Below are 13,236 nucleotides of genomic sequence, written 5' to 3'. Positions count from 1 at the left end.
ATCAACTCTCTCTGGTATGGCATTTAAAAGAACCAACCTCATTAGGTAAGAAAAAGTAGACACATCTTTACTGGTTTTAGATGGCTAAACTCTTGGAGTTCCAAGGGAGCACATGCTCAGAAGGACTTTGGAAAGGAGAACCTTGCAAGGAAGAAGGAGGAGAATTCTTTCTTTCCCTCCCAATGACCATGGCATATGGCAGCAATTTGCCCAGGCCAAAATACCTCATTCAACAGTTTGAGCATTGATTGGTTTAAAAGAGTTTAAGGAACAACTGAGGTAAGAATGACACATTCCAGTTGGACAAAGACACAAAAGAAGAAAACGACCTCAAGGAAGCAGAAAAGATAACTACATGTGGACAGATGTTGCCCCTAATGGACTCAGCTGAGCAACTTGCTTAGCAAAATGTGTATATGGGAGTTGGAGGGTGGAAAGTACAGCACTGATTTCTGGGAATTATTTCTAGCTACTATTTTTTTTTACTGTAGTTTGTACTGTGTCTTTGATAAGAGCTAGTTGATTTGGTGGCTAATTGTTAATGAGAAGCACATTGGTAGGGTCTCATAACTTCCAGTATTCAGAGTACACAATATATATTCAGTCTCAACCCTAAAATTTACCCTTAACATACCTAAGAAAGTCATTCTGAGATGTCCAAACTATGAGTGCAAGTCTAGACTGAGGGAATATCCTAAAGAAGATGTTCTACAGTTAAAAATTTCTGTGAAATGACACATACTGAAATAAGCAGAATCAGGAGAATAAAACACATGATTGAAATAACAACAATGAAACAGAGGCAAATACTGAGTTATTTTTAGGAATATTCAAAGAGATGAGGAAATGTATTTCTCCTTTCAGACTCAATAACTGTTGGTAGGTTTTTCTTAACTAATTTCCACAGTGAGAGAAGTCATTGCCTTTTGAGGAAAAAACACTTTCATATAAAAATGACAATGAAATAAAAATAAAGGCAAATCAGTAAATATTTTTAAGGAAGGTCAATAATAATAATAACACTAAACAAAAATAATATCATGCAAAATGAAATCTAACATATTTTAACGTAGTAAACTGGTAACTGACTAAGTCATTACTTAATCAATTGTATGTTTTACATTTGGACCATCAACTTTTTCAGAAAAAAAGAATAAGATCATTACTAAATTAGAAAAGGAATAAAAGTGAGAAAAAGATATAATGTGTAACTGAGCTAACTCCAATTCAACCTTCTTAAATATTATCTAGTGGCAGAAGAAAAAAATGGAAAATGTATAAAAGATTAGATAAAGGCAAAGATACTGGTTTTTTTTTTTAAGTAAAATAACAATCTTCAAATTATAGACTAGTGAACTTGACATTAATATTTGGGAAAATTCTAAAATAGATTATTGAGGAGATGGTTGTTTTCCAGTTGATTTTCAATTGTGTCTTACTCTTCATGACCTCAATGGTCATTTTCTTCTACCAACATATCATAACTATTGGGATACTTCTCTTTCCTCAGCATGCTATACTGATAAAATGAAGTTAAAATGCACCCTAATACCTTATTCTCAGCCAAGAGGCAAATGTACTTATTCTGGGACAAATTCTCTGCAGTATCAATTTCTCTTCTTAATCTTTGTATGTAGCCAGCTTCCCATTTCCCTTTGAAAAGCTCATAAAGACAAATGAAGCCTTAGCCCTGAAGCTCTAATTTCCTGGAAAGCACCAAGTCAGTGCCTTCAGGCTCAGATGGTAATGACTCCAGATCCAAAGCTTTAGTCACTGCACCACCTAAACATCTCTGTAAGAGCACACACAAATGATTGTTGCTATAAAAACTAACTATAATTATTGATTTCTTTAAGTAATTTACACATCTCTGTAAGTTTTCACAGATAACATTTTTTTAAAAATATCTATAATATAGACTATAGCTTTTTCATGCTACTAAAATTATTAAAATTCCCTTGAAATTTTTTCCATAAATGAAATATACCTCTTTTACACATTACTGCTACATATAATATCTTCAAAAGCACCATTACACAACTCTGGAGGAAAAATTTGCTTATTAATGTCTCATGCCATGGACTGACATCATATATCTTGGCAAAAGGACTCCATATAGTAACATCACTATAATAAGGATTGAATTTCCCCATCTGCTCTTTTAACCTTTTCTTTTTCCTAATGAACCAAGAGAAAGACACTGAACATTAAATGTTGGATAGAGATAAAAGAAAAGTGAATTGAGTTCATACAGTCAGAATATCCATAGAATTAGAGAATCTAAGAATTAGAAACCTTCTCCCCTTAGGCAATTTTGTATATCACTCAAGCACAGACCTAAAGATTTCCTCCTTCCTCAGCATCTTAAAAGGAATTGGCCCATTAAGAGTCTAGTAGTGAACCAGAACTGAGACAAGGACAAGCTTATCATGAGTGTATCTTGGGGGGTGATGAGAAGGCAAAGTGATTTTGTACCTCTGAATTTGTTCATGTACATTCCAAAGGCAAATATAAAAGCTTTCTTGAGGGTTGCTTGTGTATTGCCTATGCCTGTTTTCTACTCCTATATTAATAGGGCTTATCAAAAGTTTAATGAACAAGAATATATTAAATATATTTTCATTTGTTGGGATGAGCGTGGGTCCCTAAATCATACAATTCATGATTTCTTCTTAATCCCATTGTGATCAGAGAGATAGTTGTATGAATTAGGAGAAATTATCAGTGAATCAGTCAAACAAATCCAGTTTCCAACCTATTCCTCTGCTCTTGAATGAGGCAAAAAACAAACTATTTAAATTCTTCAGGGCCTTCTGTTATGCTCACATACATGACTATCTGGATTACAAATGTAATAATTTTACTCTTTCAGAAAATAAAAGAACCAATTATATTCTCCCATTCCTAATTAGAGTCAAAAACCAATTGAGCAAAACTGTATTATATATAAAATTTCCCACATAAAATGGTGATGGTTCCATATATAATATGGGTTTCTTTGGTCATTCAACAAATTTTTATTAGAGACCTACTATACTTATATAGCGCCATGTCTGGCTATTTAGGGGGAAAATGACATCTTAAGACCTCCTTTTCATAGGGTTTATAATCTCATTGGGGAGATAAGAGATACATGTGTGAAAAAATTAAATAATAATATCATATAGATTAAGTGATAGTCAGGCAACTAGGAGATTTAGTGAATAGGGCACAGGACTTGGAATCAGAAGCACAACTTCTACAGTAGACACAATAGTTGTCAACCCTCAAGTTAATTATCCTCTCAGACTCAGTTTTTAGATATAATAATAGTAGTCACCACTAAGGGTTGTTGTGAGGATAAAATAAGATAGGCTTTTAAAACTTCGTATTACTATAAAAAGTTGGGTATTATTAGAGGGCATCTGGGTAGCTCAGTGGATTGAGAACCAGGCCTAGAGATGGGAGGTGCTAGGTTCAAATATGACCTCAGCCACTTCCTAGCTGTGTGACCCTGGGCAAGTCACTTGACCCCCATTGCCTAGCCCTTACCACTCTTCTGCCTAGGAGCCAATACACAGTATTGACTCCAAGATGGAAGGTAAGGGTTTAAAAAAAAAGTTAGGTATTATTAAATCAAAAAGGCAATAAACACTTGCCAAGCACCTATCCTGCATTAGACACTATGCTAAGTGCAGGAATTATTAAAACAAAAAGGTGAATGGAAGTCCTCACCCTCAAAAAGGTCACCATCAAATAAGGAAAGAAATACAGAAAAAGTGAGAGAGAAAAGAAAAAAAAACATCATAAACTCCTGTACCCAGGGAAGAAAATGATGAGATGATTTTCCATGGTTCCATACTTAGATGGTAGATGATCTGGGGGAAATTCCCCTATATCCTCTGCACTAAGGGACTAGGAATATTGCAGAGATGTGAGTTTCAGAGTTGATATCATCTTGTAGTATGATGGGCACCTTGAATCCAGGCTAAGGGGTTTAGACTTTTTCCTATAAGATTCCATAATTCCACCTTTATTCTATAGTGGTCCAGAGATCATCAGTGAGAGATGATTGTGTTATTTAATAAGAATTTATGTGCCCCATAAGGACTCCTAAAATCAGTTGGCAAATCTCTTATATGTTTTTGGACAACAGCTATACAATCACTTGGTTTGGGTGATCACTGTGTTTTTGACAGTGCACTCATTCAAACAGCAGGGACTCATCTCTTTCTGTGAACAAAGGAGATTAATGCAGAGCTAGTTACTTCTTGTAGCATGAGCACTTGCCTCTATGTACTCAGAAAAATGTCCTTTCTTCCCAGCAGATGATTCACTTCCCTTTCTTAACTCTATCGGATTCTAGAAGACAGTTCCAGCTAAGTGATTTTAGAATTCTACTGGGTAATTGTACAGACCCATCATTCCACAATTCACAATGCCAAGAGTTCGACCACCAGAGCCCTGATGCCAAATATTACAAGTGTACTTTTCATCTACAATTTGGCACTGTGACTAGAGGAAGGTTCCAAGAAAATACACGAGGATTATTTTAGCTAATGGTACCATTATCATCATCAATTAATATGTTTAACACATTTGCATGAGGAATAACTTTTCTGGTAAGAACACAATTATTATTTAAATGTAATCTTTTTTTAATCAGTATCAAATTGAGGTTCTATTTTCTAGTGCCAAACATGGATGGAAAATGAAAAAGTAATATAACTATTCAGAAATGCTTCAATACATATATAATAATAAAAATAATAATAATGATGACACTTCGTATTGTGCTTCATAGTTTTCAAAGACCTTACATATTAGATTTGAAATTTATCATAAAGCAAGGAATAAGACAATTCTATGAACTAGGAATCTATTTTTAAAGATATTTATCTATGTAAATAACCCAATACCAAGGACTGAAGGATTTTTTTTTTTCAGGTTTTATCTCAGTGTTCAATATTTACTCTGATTAGCTCTTTGGCCTGAGGAACTCCCAACTATTTTGAAATATAGAAGGTGCACAAATCAGTCTCAGATAAGAATCTAAACCAAATCTCAGCACAAGCTGCTGGCCTTCCTGAGCTCAGATAACGAAAGTCCCCCGAGAATCACCTAACAAACAACAGGGTATATAAAGAAAGAATGAGATATTCATGTCCTGGACCAATTGCTGAGTCTCCTGACCTTGGCAAAGACACATGAAAATCATATAACCAAGGATCAAAGTTAGAACCAAGGAGACAGAGTGGATAGAATGCTAGACTTGAGGTCAGCAAGATCAGCCTGATTCCTGCCCCAGATACTTCCTAGCTATGTGCCCTTGAACAAGTCCTTTAATCCTTCCCCTCTTCCTTATCTATAAGGGGAGTTAATAATAGCATGTACTTCAAAAGATTATTGTGAGAATCAAATGAAATAATGCATATAAAGCATTCTTTAAAATTTGAAGTAGCATAAGAGTCAGTTATCAGTAGTAGTAGTCATAGTAGTAGCAGTAGTAGCAGTGGTGGTGGTGGTGGTGGTGGTAATGGTGTAAATAGTAGTAGTAGTAGTAGTAGAAGTAGTAGTAATAGTAGTAGTAGTAGTAGTAGTTGTTGTTGTTGTTATAGTGGTAGTAGTGGTAGTTTTGGTAGTAATAGTAGTGGTAGTAGTGGTAATAGTGATAGTGGTAGAAGTGGTAATGGTAGTAGTGGTAGTAGTGGTGGTGGCAGTAGTGCTACTAGTAGTAGTAGTAGTTTTTGTTGTGGTTATTTTTATTGTTGCTGTAGTGGTAGTAGTTGGGATGGTGTTGGGGCTAATGGTATTCAGATCATGTAATTATACTGGACAGTCACATTACAACCACATTCCATCCTTGATACAAATGAACTGGACCTCAGTGACTTCAGATGGTTAAATAGGATGAGAAATTAATCAACAACACAAGAATCAGATTCTTGTACATATTGGAGGATGCTACAGTAAAAAGAGCATTGAGGAGAGTCTGGAGTCAAATTCCCACTCTACTAATTTATCATTCTATGACTTTGGACCAGTGGCTTAAACTCCTTGGGGACTCAGTTTCCTAATCTGTAAAACAAAGGTATTTGATTTGATGGTTCTGAGAGCCTTTTCAATCTATGATCCTCTTTGCCCTAAAGTGAATAGGCAGATACTCTTCTGGGAGGAATGGTAGAGAGAGGGAAGAAACAGAGAGTCAGAGAGAGAGCTGGAAAGGAGAGAGGGGCTAAGGAGTTGGGCAGTGGGGAATTCTGAGCAGAGGTCAGGGAGAGGGAGTCTTGGGCTCAGCCAGGTTAAAAATAAACTTGGCTGTAAGGTGCTTTCTCAAATAGAAATTCTGCTCTGAACTCACCAATCAGAAGAGGAAACTTCAGAGGTAGAGCCTTTACCAGAGTGAAGAAGGCCCTTGGAGCAGAAGTCCAGAAGGATATCAGGGAATCAGGGATAATAGGTAGGCAGTCCAGTCTTTCAAGTACTTTTCAAAGAGAACAAAAAGTGGTGGGCCTGGAGTCAGTAAGACCTAAATTCAAATTTAGCCTAAGATACAAGCTATGTGACCCCAATCCAGTCATTGAAACCTGTTTGCCTCAGTATTCTCATATGTAAAATGATCTGGAGAAGGAAATGGAAAGCTCCCCCATTATGTTTGCAAAGAAAATCCCAATGGGGTCACAAAAAGTTGGAGATGACCAAAAATTACTGAACAACAAAACATTAGACTGAAGGGAATAGACAACATCATAAAAAAAATCACAGATTCAGAATTCGCTCTATGTTGTAAATAAAGTCAAAATGAAACTTGTGTTGGAGCAAATTCAATTCTCCACAAGAGAAAAGGAAAATATAAAGCTGGTAGTTTATTTAGAAACCATAGAGAGCCTAAATGGATTTGGGGCATTCAAGCTGCAGGCGATTTTTGTATCTTTCTTATCCCTGAATACAAGTTAAGAAACTATAGTAACACATTGTTATATAAAATCTTATCTATGCTCCTTTTAATTGTACCAGCTTATCTCTCTTAGGTGTCAATGTTACTCAGAAAAACTCTGGCTTATTTATTTACTCACCTACTCTTAACTGCTGGAAAGAAATGCACATTATCTAGCTAGATAGGCATCCTACAATTATTACTCTCCCCCTCAAATAAAGGGAAATAAATTAGCACTACAAAGATCAAATGTTGATTTCCAAAGCAAAGATACTAGCATGAATGCAATGAATACATTCAGAAGATGAATAAAAAAATTAAAGAATTATCATATTGAAAGCTGCCTTGCAGAAAGAGATGAAAGGCTACTCTGGGAGGCAGTAAGACCAAGGTTCAAAACATACCCTTGATAAAAATATGCAAATTACTTAACCTCTTAAGACCCCTGGACACTTTCTGTTAAGGAGAGAGCTTTTCTCTAAGAGAATTCCTTAAAATGATGAAACCACAGGTCTCAACCTAAAAGAGCAGTTTCCTATGTGCTCCAACTACTCTCTTGCCCAGTTTCTACTAAAAAGATAAGCAGTTGGCCATAAGGATTCTCAGCTTCAATTCATTTCAACAAATATCTCTCAGTTCCTACTATTTTGAAAGACATACCCTTTTTCTTCTTCCCTTACCAGTATCTTGCTCAGGTCCTTATCACTCTTATTTACTCTAGGGCTACAGCAGAAGCCTATTGATTGGTTTCCCTGCCAGAAGACTCCCTTGTCTCCAGTGCATCCTCTACCCAGCTTCCAAAGTGATATCCCTAAAGTTCAAGTCTAAGTCACTTTTCTTCTTCCACTCAATAAACCCCAGCAACTCACTATCACCTCCAGATGGAATATGAAATCCGCTGACATTCACTCCTTAATAATCTTACACACACACACACACAAACACACACACACACACCCCCCTCCTTTTAGACTTCTTATCCATACATACATATATATATATATATATATATATATATATATATATATATATATGTATCTTACAACCCCACCCCCCACCATGATCTAGTGACACTGGCTTTTCTGCCCATTTGAATAAAATACTCCATCCATCTCCCAACAACAGACATTTGCTCCTGCTGTCTTCCATACTTAGAATGCTCTGCATCCTCATTTGTCTTTTGGCTTCCCTGGCTTCCTTCAAAACCCCCCAAAAAAACCCTTTTATAGGAAGCCTTTCCAGATTCCCCTTAATTCTAATGTCTTCCCTCTGTTGATTATTACTCATTTATCCTGTATAACACTTGCTTCAATATTATTATTTCCATGGAGTACCCCTTCCCCTCCACCTACCCCCAATTTGATTGTGAGCTCCTCAAGGGCAGGAACTGTCTTTTTGACTTTCATTTTATTTCCAATATTTAACATAGTGCTTGGTGCATTGGGAGTACTTTAAAAATGTTTAGGGAGGGTGGGAGCTAGGTGGCTCAGTGGACTGAGAGAAAATTCCAGAGACAGGCTCAGAGATGAGAGGTTCTGGGTTCCAATGTGACCTCAGTCACTTCCTAGCTATGTGACCCTGGGCAAATCACTTAACCCCCATTGCATAGTCTTTACCACTCTTCTGCTTTGGAACCAATACAGAGTATTATTGGTTCCAAGGCAGAAGGTAAGAGTTTTTTTTTTTAATGTTTATTGGCACTGATTCACTTCTCTTAAGGTCCACAAGATTATAGAACTCAGTGTCTCAGAGGGAGATTGCTTTGGATCCTAAAACCATAGCAACATATATTTAGAAGTGAAAGATATCTAAGAGATCATCTTCCCTTTACAGATGAAGAAACTGAGACCCAGAGACAGTAAGTAATGTCCAAAATTATGTAAGTAAGAAGTGGCAGAGGCAGGATGGAGTATACCAGAGAATTACTATTTCAGTTTAATTATATATTTGACATTCTTATTTCAAAGCACAGGAAGCCAGGGTTTATTTGTGTTTTGATTTTCAAGGAGTTTATCATCTTGATGAAATTTTCAAGAATCTAGACATAGTAAAATCTTCAACAACTCCTTTGTCTCCAAAATCTCTAGGTCTACAATAGATTTTGAGGAATATTTCAGCTGCTCTCTCAAGCAAATGAGAGATTTGTAATTTAAATTATTTAATAGGTAACTATCTTCTCCTTCTACAAATAAATCATACTGTATTTTTCTCCTTGGTGTTATTGCTTGCCAATTGTCTATAAAGCTGCTTTGTATTTTGGAGGATATGTTCTAATTTTCAATATGTTCAAATGCCTCAATCAAAAGACAATAGGTATGGTACCATATTGTCAACATCATGTCTATTCTCTGGGAAGCAGCCCAGAGCATGGGATGGAGAGCCTGACTTGGAATCTGCTGTTATGGGTCCAAATCTTGCCTCTGGAACTTACTTATTAACTCTTTCAAGACTACAGTTTCAACATTTTAAAAAATGGAATCATCCCAGTGGTGAGGTAGGCATCTAGCAAATTTCAAAGCACCATATAAATTCCATGATCACTACTTCCCCCTGAACAAAACCTGCTCTCCAGAATCAGCTGAATGAAGACAAAAGGGCAGGGCATTAAGGGCTACAAAAAAGCTACACCACAAGCTTGTCAGAGGTAGTTGTCAGTGAGTCAACAGAGCATTTGGCTTCCAATTTCCCTTCTGTCCCTAACTATGTGATCCTTGGATAAATCCTTTAGCCTTTATGTCTTCACCTGTAAAATTGGAGAATTGGATTAGGTGGTCTCTTAGGTCTCTCCTAGCCCTAACCTATGATACTAAATTCACTAGCATTTCATTCAATTTTGTGCCTGAAGACCTGTCCACAGATAGAGCAATCAGATTTTGTTTCTCTATTCATTTATGTTTGTTCATGTACAATTCAATTGATAAACCTAACCTGTATGATCCAATGAGTTGTCCTTTTAAAGGGATGTAACATGAAATCCAAGCCCTTTCTATAGTCCTCACTTTGGTGACTGAAACCCATAAAATGCTCAGGGTATTTACACAATAAAAGCCACCTAGTTATATAGTTTCACTAAGACCTAATGCCAAATGCATATGATTACATACTATTCACTGATGGATCATTATTTAAACAGTAGTCAATTAGCAAATTCTAATAAGATGTGTAGAGAAGATATTAAAATGAATCACACTTAAATTCCTTGCCTTATTGTGTTCTTTATAATTGTATGCATAGTGACCTTTTGTAAACTGAATAATATTTTGTCTTAATTTGCATTATATTTTAAAGGTGATTGATTATCAATTGGCAATTGTTAACATTTTGTTTCAAATTCTTCTTCCCTGTTTTTTCCTCTCCCCATCTCTCTTGCTTTTATCAATTATCAAATAGTTGATGGTTAGTAAATAAGTACTTCCTGAATTCTTTTAGAAGAGTGAATAATCTATTTACAGTAAATAATCAACTTGTAATTTTTCTTTATTCTGGATTTTCATATATATATATGAATATATATATATATATATATGAGGGCACAATTGCAATGTTAGAAAATTTGACAATAACTAGAAATGTTTGATGCAACATGTTAAGATTGTAAAGAAATTTCCTCATGATAAAACTGTGAGATAGAGAGCACATGATTTAGTATCATCAGTATAATTTTTAAAAATAAATGAACAAACTAAAGATTAGTGGTGGCCTGAAAAACATGCCTCTAAACCATCTTTTATCTACTTTCTGTTTTCTATATGTATATATCATCTCTTTTCCCTGGCTAAGAAAAAATATTGATATAGTATTCACTGTGTCAGGCATTGTGCTAAATGCCTTTAATTATTTCAATTATCATTTAATCCTCGCAAAACCCCTGGAAGACAGGGGCTATTTTTATGAACATTTTATAGATGAGGAAACTGAAGCACAGAAATATTGGACTTTCTCAGGGTCATTCAGCTAGTAAATGTCTGAGATTGGATTTGAACTTGTGTCTTCTTGACAGGAGGCTAGTGGTCTCTCTGCTGAACCACATAACTTACTCACTCATTATTGAGTCCCTTGAAGATAGGAACTGTTTTGCATTTTTCTTTTTATTCCCAGAATTTAGGTCATGGCCTAATTCCCACTAAGTAGTTATTAATGCTTTTTGATTGATTGTTTAATTGACTGGTAAAGTACAAAGTTCTTTTCTCTTCATTCTTAACATAAGGTTAAATAGAAACTTTCTGATGGAAATCAGCAGATATTCCTTATCTCCTTGCAATGCAAAATAAGAATCTTCTCCACTAGATATTTATAAGGACAGAATAATGCACCAAATACAATTTAATGCAGATCTAAAACTTCAAGAATGAAAAAAAATTAAATTAAATGTTTCCTATAAGCCAGAGAAAACTTTATAGCAAGTTAACACTTGTTCAGGGGAAAGTATAGAGAGAAAAATAGCTAAGGGTTGAGACTGAGTATTAGAATACAGGCAAATTTAAGTGATAGGAGGGTGAAGTAAATTAATATGGAAGGTCTGAGAATAAGCATCCAGAACATCAAGGGAGCTAAGATATTCTGGCATCATGGAAGCCAAAAAAAGAGAATTTCACAGAAGAAGCACTCAGTAGTATTAAATATAGCAGATAAGTCAAGAAGAATGTGAGCTGAGAAAAGACCACTGGAGTTGGCAATTAGGAGGTCGCTTACAAATCTATGATTCAATAAGTGTTTCAGTGACCTCAGAAATCATATGAATAAATGCAGAGAAGAGAAGTTCTTTACAAATCCATAAATTCCATGTCTCTGAAATCAAGGGAGTAGAGGGATCACACACATCAGTAATCATTTTAAGACAGCTCTGGAGAAATGTAAGAACTTTAGCTAATGAAAAATATGCAAATGCAGCTCATTACATTTTAGTGTTAAGTGAATACACTGAGTAATGTCACATAAATGTACTCTGCAAATTTGGAAAGGGTTTACGATTTGCTCCTAATGGTAATGGAGAAAAATTAATTCTTAATTGTAATACCTAAGGCCCTAAGGACAACACAAGGATTGGCTGCCCCATAGAGTTTTTATTGAGACATAAATAATCTTAATCTTTGTGAGTATCAAGCTTGCCAAAGAGGAATTAATTTTTGTAAATAATTTGAGTCATTTCTCTAGAAAGGGTTTCCAGAATGCAATATTTGGAGAATTGAACAATGTAGCCTGAGGTAACAAGATCCATTATTTTATCTAGTCCTAATTTCATACCACAGTCCATAGTAACCAACTTCCAACATATAAAACTTAAAATAATTTAACACATCAACTGTATCTAATTGAAGACAAGGCTCAGAGATCTCTCTCACAAAATCATTCTCTAACAGTCTCAAACTTGTCCAGATAGCCACTACTCTCTCTGTCTCCTTTTCTAAAAGCCGCCAAACCAAAAGATCTGAGGTGAAGAAGTCAGGGTAGCCATATAAATAGCAGGACTCTGGAAACAGAGGAGGTTTTCCCCATATTGTTTATATAAGGCAGGCCTTCCATTCAATAGAAAATGTTTATTGAAATATGGAAATAGGTGTCAAGTGATTACATTCTGTAAACTTAAAAATTAATATACAATAACTCCAAGTATCATATTTAATAAGATTTATTAATAACTAAAAAAAGAAACTAGAGTAAAAAGGGAGCTAACTCAGCTTTAGTTGAGAAAGAAGAGAGTGAGGTGGAGTTATGCAGGACTATATGCAATGTGCAAGCACACAAGGTGGGGATGAAAGAGGAAAGGCATTCTGGGAGATGTAATTCAAAGGCACAGAATTTCCATTTATACAATTTGTACAACCCAGTGAAATTGCTTGTTGGCTCTGGGACAGGGGAGGAAAAAATGATTCATGTAAACATGGAAAAATATTTTTTAAAATGAATAAAAATAAAATAATTTTGTATTGAATTGAATACATAGAAATTCTATAGACTTCAGTCCCAGGGATCTGAAAACAAAAGGCAATTTTAAAACCCCAAATAAATGTGTTATTATTAATTACAGTCATCAAAGCCATGCTTCATTTCATTCATTTGCAGAGTGGGACAATGATCTTCTACCCCTGCCTGAGCAGCTGGAACAAAATCAGGTGTGTCTAATAAATGTCATACTTGAGTCACAACAGGTTGTCTATTCTCAGTCCAAAGAGCAATGGAAATACTGCTCTAGGGCGGTACAGAAGGACTATCAAGTTGTAAGACAATGAAATCTATCATATTCATTGTTGTTTTCATGATGTCTGATTTGGCTACAAATATACACATTATATCTCTTAAAAATTCTAAAAAATAAAAAT

Source organism: Monodelphis domestica, chromosome 5 (assembly GCF_027887165.1).
Source record: "Monodelphis domestica isolate mMonDom1 chromosome 5, mMonDom1.pri, whole genome shotgun sequence".
NCBI lineage: Eukaryota > Metazoa > Chordata > Mammalia > Didelphimorphia > Didelphidae > Monodelphis > Monodelphis domestica.
Note: the sequence above shows the minus strand (reverse complement) of the source record.